This window comes from Diabrotica undecimpunctata, chromosome 2 (assembly GCF_040954645.1).
Source record: "Diabrotica undecimpunctata isolate CICGRU chromosome 2, icDiaUnde3, whole genome shotgun sequence".
In the NCBI taxonomy this organism is placed as follows: domain Eukaryota; kingdom Metazoa; phylum Arthropoda; class Insecta; order Coleoptera; family Chrysomelidae; genus Diabrotica; species Diabrotica undecimpunctata.
In genome coordinates, this window is record NC_092804.1 from 133,685,916 (window position 1) to 133,693,915 (window position 8,000).

Here is an 8,000-nt window from a genome sequence, read left to right on the forward strand (position 1 = left end):
TAAAATTGTGATACATCCGAGAATGGCAATTGTGATACATTCGAGAATGGCAATTGCAATACACTCTGCAAATCAAAATTTGCTGTTATGAACGAAGGATCAATTTTGCAGCGTTTTTTATCTTGTTCCTTGGCAGCATTACATTCATTTTTTCTATTAATATGTTCAGAATATTCTACTTCCAAATTTTTCTTTCTTTCTACATCTGCCGTTGCATATTTGTTACATAACGCACACTGGTCCTTCTTTGGTCTGAAAAATGAGAGATTATACTCCGTACAGAACATTTTTCTTCGCACATTTGTTTATATAGCTCATACATTTTTAATATCGACAACTTACAATCCAAATACTTCTTTTGTGTGCGCTTTCGTACGTAGTGTGATTTCGTACAAGGAAAGCTTTCAATGTGGTTTTTAACTAATGCAACTTGCTCATCAGAAGCTTTATTCCCAGGTGACTTTCTACCGCGTCTGTCAATGCCTTGATAGGTGCCTGTATTGTTCATACCTTCAACAGCAGTATTTATAGACCCATTCGATATACATAGTGTTTTTTAAAAGAAATTAGCACAAACTCTGAAACGACTCTTCGAATTTTTCAAATAATAAGCTTTTAAAACTGATCGAGCTTTACTGCTCAATAAATCGACTTTTCTTCTTCGTGGCGTGATTACCTGTAAACTTTTTATTAGAAAGTCTTTTTGACGGTGATTATCATTCAATCCCCAATATACTCCGCAAATCTCACTACGTTCTGCCTCTGTGAAATTATTAGTGCAGTTAAACCGACAACGAGTACAATTTACATCTTTTGGACGTTTAGCATCACATGGTTTCATTTTGTTATTATATGGCAAACACATCGATCGCTGTTTTTTCGTCTTGTTTACTTTCCAATTTTCTGGATTTCTTTTCCTTCACCGAGTAGGAGCTTTCGCAGTAGTGTCTTCTAGTGACTGTTCATCTGAATCTGTAATTGAAGCTAAATCTGTAATGGACCTATTTCTTCCATGTTGCAGATGATAAGTTGGGTTAATAATTGAATCATCGGAAGAAAAATCTTCACTGCTAGAGTATGATACCAATGGTAGTGAAGATTGTAAAATAAGATGATACCGTTTGTCTTTTTGTTCAACACCTTCGTCGTTAATATCCACTTGTGGGTCACGGGTTTGACGGTAAATGTAAGCTTAATATATGTCAGTGTTGCCATATACTCAATTGTTTCATACTCTCACATATAAAATTAGGTGCAAGATTTATAATTATTATATGAAATGAAAATTTAAAACAAACAAAAAGTATCTTTCTATTTTAATAACTCCTATACCTAATACAAAAAAATATGGCAAAACTGTGACGCAAAAACATATAATTCGATGCCAAGGTTATGTTCATTGCCCTAAAATTCAATTTAGCCCACCAACGTTCAGTAAGTGACACATAAATCACAGAATGCATAGAATTAAAATTGTGTGTAAGTTAATGAGTTTTGCTTCTCAGTAGTTTACATACCCGAAATTTAAACATATTAGAAGTAAAACTCCGTAAGTGTTTACTGAATTTTTCCTCTAGTATGTTTGTATAAAACGGTACTTAATGATTACTGATTTTAAACTAAATAGTAACTATGATAGCGTATCAACTTATTGAATTATTTACCTTGTAGAACATAAAAATATAAGTGTTTTTAGTGAAAAAATCATTTTTGCCCAATATGTCACTTAGTGAGTTTACCTCTAAAGTGTCGATATATTGATGGTTTTAGGATGGTTATTTGCTTTTTTAGGTATGGAAAGTTTGGTATTATTAGTTGGGAAGGAAACAGTCCAAGGAGGAACAGTGTTGACATTTAGTAAACAATGAGTATCTGGAAATTTGAGTTTACGTTTGGTTAACAGGATTTGCCTGTATTGATGCTGCATGTTAGTGAAAGTTGTTTCAATTCCAGCGGAAGTTCTTAAGCTTCACATTGTAAACTTTCAGTAGGGCTAGTATAAAAGGCACCTAGTATGGTCCTTATTGCAATATTTTGTATTTGATTGAGTTGTCCTAGCAAATATGGTTTTGCTGAATCGTAAATAATACAAGCGTAAAATAGTTTCGACCTGATCAATGTTTTGTACATAAGAGTCAGAGTTTTACTATCTCCTTCCCACGTGTTGTACCGTTGTATGAGTACCGTTAACTCATACATTAAAAGTTCTATAAGATAGGAAATTTTTCATTTGTATGTGTATGGAGAGGATTGGCTTCGAAATTATGTTCATTAGCGTTAGATCATATTAATGAAATATGATTGACTTAAAATTAACTGAATTGTAATATACCTGCTTTTAAATGGTACGTACTAGTACGTATCAATTGTATTTTAGTGACTACCCCAAGCATTTTTAAATTTATTATGAATTGTGCTATATTACCTTTTATTCCTCATCGAATGAGTGTTTGAGTAAGAGTAATATCATGTCGTCGAACTCTATTGTATACCCTAGTTATGTCAAAAAATACTACGATACATTTTTGTCTACATGTCATCGCACCATGAATCTCAGACTTTAAACTAATAAGATTATCCAGTGTTAAACGATTTTTCCGAAATCTGCTTTGTTCCGGAGAAAGTAATTTTTTATCTTCTAAAAACCACAGTAATCTGTTGGATATGATTTTCTCGAGGACTTTACATTACACAAATTAGAGAAATAGGTCTAAATAAATGTAACATTCATATAGAGATTTTGGTTGATTTTGTTTATAAGTAGGGATGATGCTGAATTTCCAGATTTTTGGGAACTTGCCATGTCTTCATGAATTATTGCAGATACTCAGCAACTGTTTCCTTCCAGATGAAGGAAGTTTTTGAAGAAATATTGCTGAAATGTTATCAGAACTGGTAGAAGAGTTTTTCATATTATTGAATGAGTATTCTAATTCACCGATGATTATGGGATAATTTAAAGGTGAAAGGTCATAAGGCGGTATATCAATACTTTTGGATTCAACTCTTTCTTTTTTGGTCAAGAAATCTGAAGGAAGAACGTCATAGCTTGAGAATTTTTCAAAACTATTAACTAAAAAGCTATGTCTAGACAGGAAGTGTTTTTTTTTGTTTTTCTTCAAAGAAGTTAAGGTATTTTGAAATATTTTTTCCGGATATCTTTTGTACCATTTGAGATTCATTAATTGGTGTAGATAAATTTAATTCTAAAATAAACTTTAATAAATTGTATAAAGACTTTATACAATTCAAGTATTAAAAAAAGTCAATACGAATTAAAATTCACTTGGCTAAAAACTCGGGACTTCGTAGCAGTGAAGTTGCAGATTGCTTAGCCAAAGAAAGCGCTACAACTAGACAGCATATCAAGAAAAATTTGGAACCTCAAAAATATTATATGATATCTAAGAGTAACGTTAAAGGAAAATAAGAATTGTATTGAAAAAGTTATTGTTGTCATAGCCTCGCACGATACACACTGTTACATCCAATTATTCCGACAGTATTGTGGCACCAAAATTATTATTTTACAAGAAATGATAATTATTCTAACCATTTTAGGTCGAAATTTGGACATGGAAACTTCTTACCCCTTTACACTTATACTTGTATAAAATAGGTGTAGCTATCACCCAACTTTGTGAAACCTGCAATGTGGTTTGCGTCTTTTGGATCACATTCTTATGATTGTAGTAAATTTGAAAGAAAATGACAGGAACTTAATAATAGTTCATTATTGTCAGACGTATACCCTTTTTTAAATCTATATTAATTTGCTATCAATAAATATGTATAAATTTAATTTACAGCTTTGAGATTGGAACTTGATGCATTTAGAACTAGTCCCACTAGTAATCTACAAGTTCTAGCTAAAGAGCCACCTCTAAACATAATGCGACAATAATAACCACTAAACTACATTGCCAAAATTCAATTTAAAAACATCATCCTCTTTTCTCTCAAACTTTTTACCCAAGCATCCTCTCTTTTAAAAAGGCAACAAACTATATACCTCTAATGGAATGAATAAAGTCACAAATTTTAATATGTATCAAATTAGTCTATTGCTATATACAAATGCAATATTTCCTCCATTTCTAATTGCATTTAAATTGACCTAACACTAAGAAAGTACCCCAAAGCAAATACAAACTTCTGGATAATTAAAAATTTTTTTGCAAAAATCATATCCCATTAACCCAACTACTTACAAATATTTGCCGACGTCTCTAAAACCCCTGATGCACAAGCTGCTGCTTACTTTTCTGATAAAGAAAAGCATACACTTACCTACAAATTGTAGTATACTCACAGGCGAGACCACAGCTATATTAAAAGCCTTAACTTTTTTCAAACCGAGTAACACGATGAAGTGCGTCATCATTATAGGTTTAGTTAATGCGACATTGAAAATAAAGCAAATTTATACAACAAAAACATTATATAAGCAATAAAAAATGAATTAGAAATACTACATTTCATGGGAGCGAAAACAGCTTTCATTTGGGTACCATCGCCTACTGGATTCTGGGTTAATAAAAAAGCAGATCAACTAGCAAGTACAAGCCGTATCAACTAGAAGATACTACAAAAATTACAAAATATCCATATTATAGTGACATGAAACATCTGATTAAAGTTCATTACAATAACATTTTTGGCAAAATTATTGGAAAAATTCAGCAACCAAATTAAACCCAATATGCCCAAAGGTGAACAGCTCTTTGAATAACCCCATAAGTAAACGAGATCAAGTAATATAGAATATATAAACCGTTTGGGAATTGGTCATACTGCTGTCACACACAAATTTTTAATCAGTAAATATCCACCACCAATTTGTAATAACTGCCCATGTTTCCAAAATCAAATAAGAATGTATGGAATTTCAAACGACCTCAAATCCATCCTGACAGAAAGATAAAAATTTAAATGTATTAAATTATTTAAGAGATATAAAATTGTATTATACTATTTAATGTACTTATAATATAAGAATATTAAAACTCTTGTGTTTGTTTGTCATCCCACTATAGTGTATTTTTATGTATGAGAGAGTAATAAAACAATAAATTATGTATGCAAATCCCTAAACTGTTGATACGGGTGACTCAATGAAAAACAGATATTTGTCAACAAGTTTACAGAAGTATATAGGAAAACAATTTTAAATTGAGTATGACCACCAGGTATAAAGGTTGGAGCAGAATAGAATACAATAGTTGTGAGGGTTACTAATCCCTAAATAAGGTTGCCAGTGTCGGAGTGATGGAGGTTAACAGGTACTAATGAATTTGCAAGAAATGTAAGATGTTTATTTTATTGGTTATATATAACCAATAAAAGTTTAATAAGTACCTACCTATTTGCAAAATAAAGTTTAATTCTTTAGATAAAATAAAACGTTTTATTTTATCTATTTGCAAAATAAAGTTTAATTCTTTGCCTATTTGCAAAATAAAGTTTAATTCTTTAGATAAAATAAAACGTTTTATTTTATCTGAAATGAGTGCATTCCACGAAGTAAGGGTTTCAACAATCAAACATTTAATTCTTTAATTCCAGGAATATACGACAGTAATTGACTAGATAATTACCTTCTAAACTTATTCCACAGAAAATGTGATAGTGGGTTTTTCCATTTTGTATATAGGAAGGTCCAAGTGGCGTATTCAAAATTCTTAACAGTTCACTAAAAGTAGGTACTTCAGTTGCAAGGTGCAGTTTATTGTGTATACTAGTGTTATGGAAAATTTGGAAGTGCCGTGTAAACGCCGAAAAATTGGTCCTCTAACAGTTAATGAAAAAACATTAATATTTAATTGTTTTAAATCATTTACAGACAAACGTTTATGTGAAAGTGTTGATGAGACCGTTGAGTTAGTTAGCAGTACACTTGGTGTTGGGAAATCTACGATTTACAGAGTTATTAAAGAAGAGAAATGTGGTAGTTTTCAAATGCCACGTAATGCTCCAGGGAAACCAAAATTTCAAATAGAATATCATTTTAAAGAAGGACTTCGACGGAAAGTGCATGAATTCTTCTTTAGACAAGAATTTCCAACATTGGATAAAGTTCTTGTCTCAGTTCGAGATGATAAGGATTACCCAGAAATGAGTCGAAGTACGTTATGGAAACTTTTAAAAGAAATAGGCTACCGCTGGAAAAAGAATCCCAGAAAGTCTATTTTATTAGAAAGAAGCGATATTGTCATATGGAGAAGACATTTTCTAAGAACCATAAAGGAAATGAGAAACCAAAAAAGAAAAATATTTTATCTTGATGAAACATGGATCAACGAGGGTCATACACCAAATAAATTTTGGCAGGATGAAACTGTTACAAGTCAAAGGCACGCTTTTGTAAATAACTTATCTACTGATTTAAACCCACCATCAGGAAAGGGACGCAGGCTGATAATAGTACACATTGGCAGTTCAGACGGTTTTGTTGAAGGTGGTTTATTAACTTTTGAATCAACTCGTACCGGTGACTACCATGAAGACATGAACGCTGATGTCTTTCAAGAATGGTTCGAACAAATGATAGATCTTCTTCCTAAGAACTGTGTAATAGTAATGGATAATGCAAGTTATCACTCCAGACTTATAGAAGGACTGCCCACAACCAAGTGGTTAAAAAAAGACTTGCAGAATTGGCTGAGTTCAAAAAATATTACGTACCATCCCGGATCTATAAGAAAGGAACTTTATTCGTTGTGTAACCTTCATAAAGAAAAATTTAAAAAATACGAAATTGATAAAATTGCCAAAAATCGTGGAATGACAGTACTTAGATCCCCACCATATCATTGTGAAATAAACCCAATTGAACTGGTATGGGCACAGATAAAGAGTGAAGTTTCAAGAAAAAATACCACTTTTAAAATTCATGATGTTAAACAGTTGTTTTTGGAGGCCGTAAATAATGTAAAACCTGAAAACTGGGAAAAGGCAGTAAATCACACTATTAAAGAAGAGGAAAAAATGTGGAAGCTGGACAATATTACTGATAAAATGATCGAGCCAGTTATTATAAATCTTGGTTCTGAAAGTTCATCTTCTGAATCTGATTTGGATTTGTAACAAGTAGCTGTAAGTTTTATATTAATATTTTTATTCATCTATTTAACATACCTTAGACGGTTTTAAAAACTCTTTTTCTCTTTTGTAATTTTTAAAAATTAAAAAAAATGTGAATTTTTTAAAACCCTTTTTAATGTAGGCCAGTCAGTTCTAATATAGTGTGTGATAAAAGAGGTCACTTTTGTTTACATACACATAACACTTTATAACACTGAAATAATTCATTTATTTTTTACAATTATTCAAAGTAATTTTTCAATTAATCTTGAGCACGCCCATGGAGTGGTCGGAGCTACCAGTTAAAATTATGCTAATTACTCTCTTGTTCATAAAAATTAACTATAATAATAATTCTGCGTGGTTGATGTGGATTAAGTTTTTTAATTAAAAAAAATATGTATAAGATGTATGAAATTATTTTTAAGAGTACTAAAATATGTTATTTAAAACTTTAGTGTAGATGTTAAGCTCATTACCTCTGTTGAATATGCCAAATATCTTACCTTAATACCTATACTTTCTATGTTCAACCCTTTTTCTCTGTGATTCACCTTAGAATAACCATTAGGTGCAAAAACTAATTCTAGTTCCCTCCCATCATAGTTTTTTTTATTTCCAAAATAGTAATGCAGTTATTTTAGTAAGAAGAATTAAAGTAAGGTGATGGTTATTGGTATTACACTTTGCTGCTGGCGGGATGGGTACAATCGGGAAGCTCGATTTCCAAAAAAAGTCGGTTGTCATAATTATATATTATGCCGTTTAGAGAACCTTTTTAAGAGCCGCTTAGGCTCGTAAGATTTCTAGATTTTTTATTTGTTTGACTGTACAATATTTATTTATATTATCAACACCATACGAATTTTGTACATTTAATTATAATATATTTAATACGTAAATAACTCAATAAATAT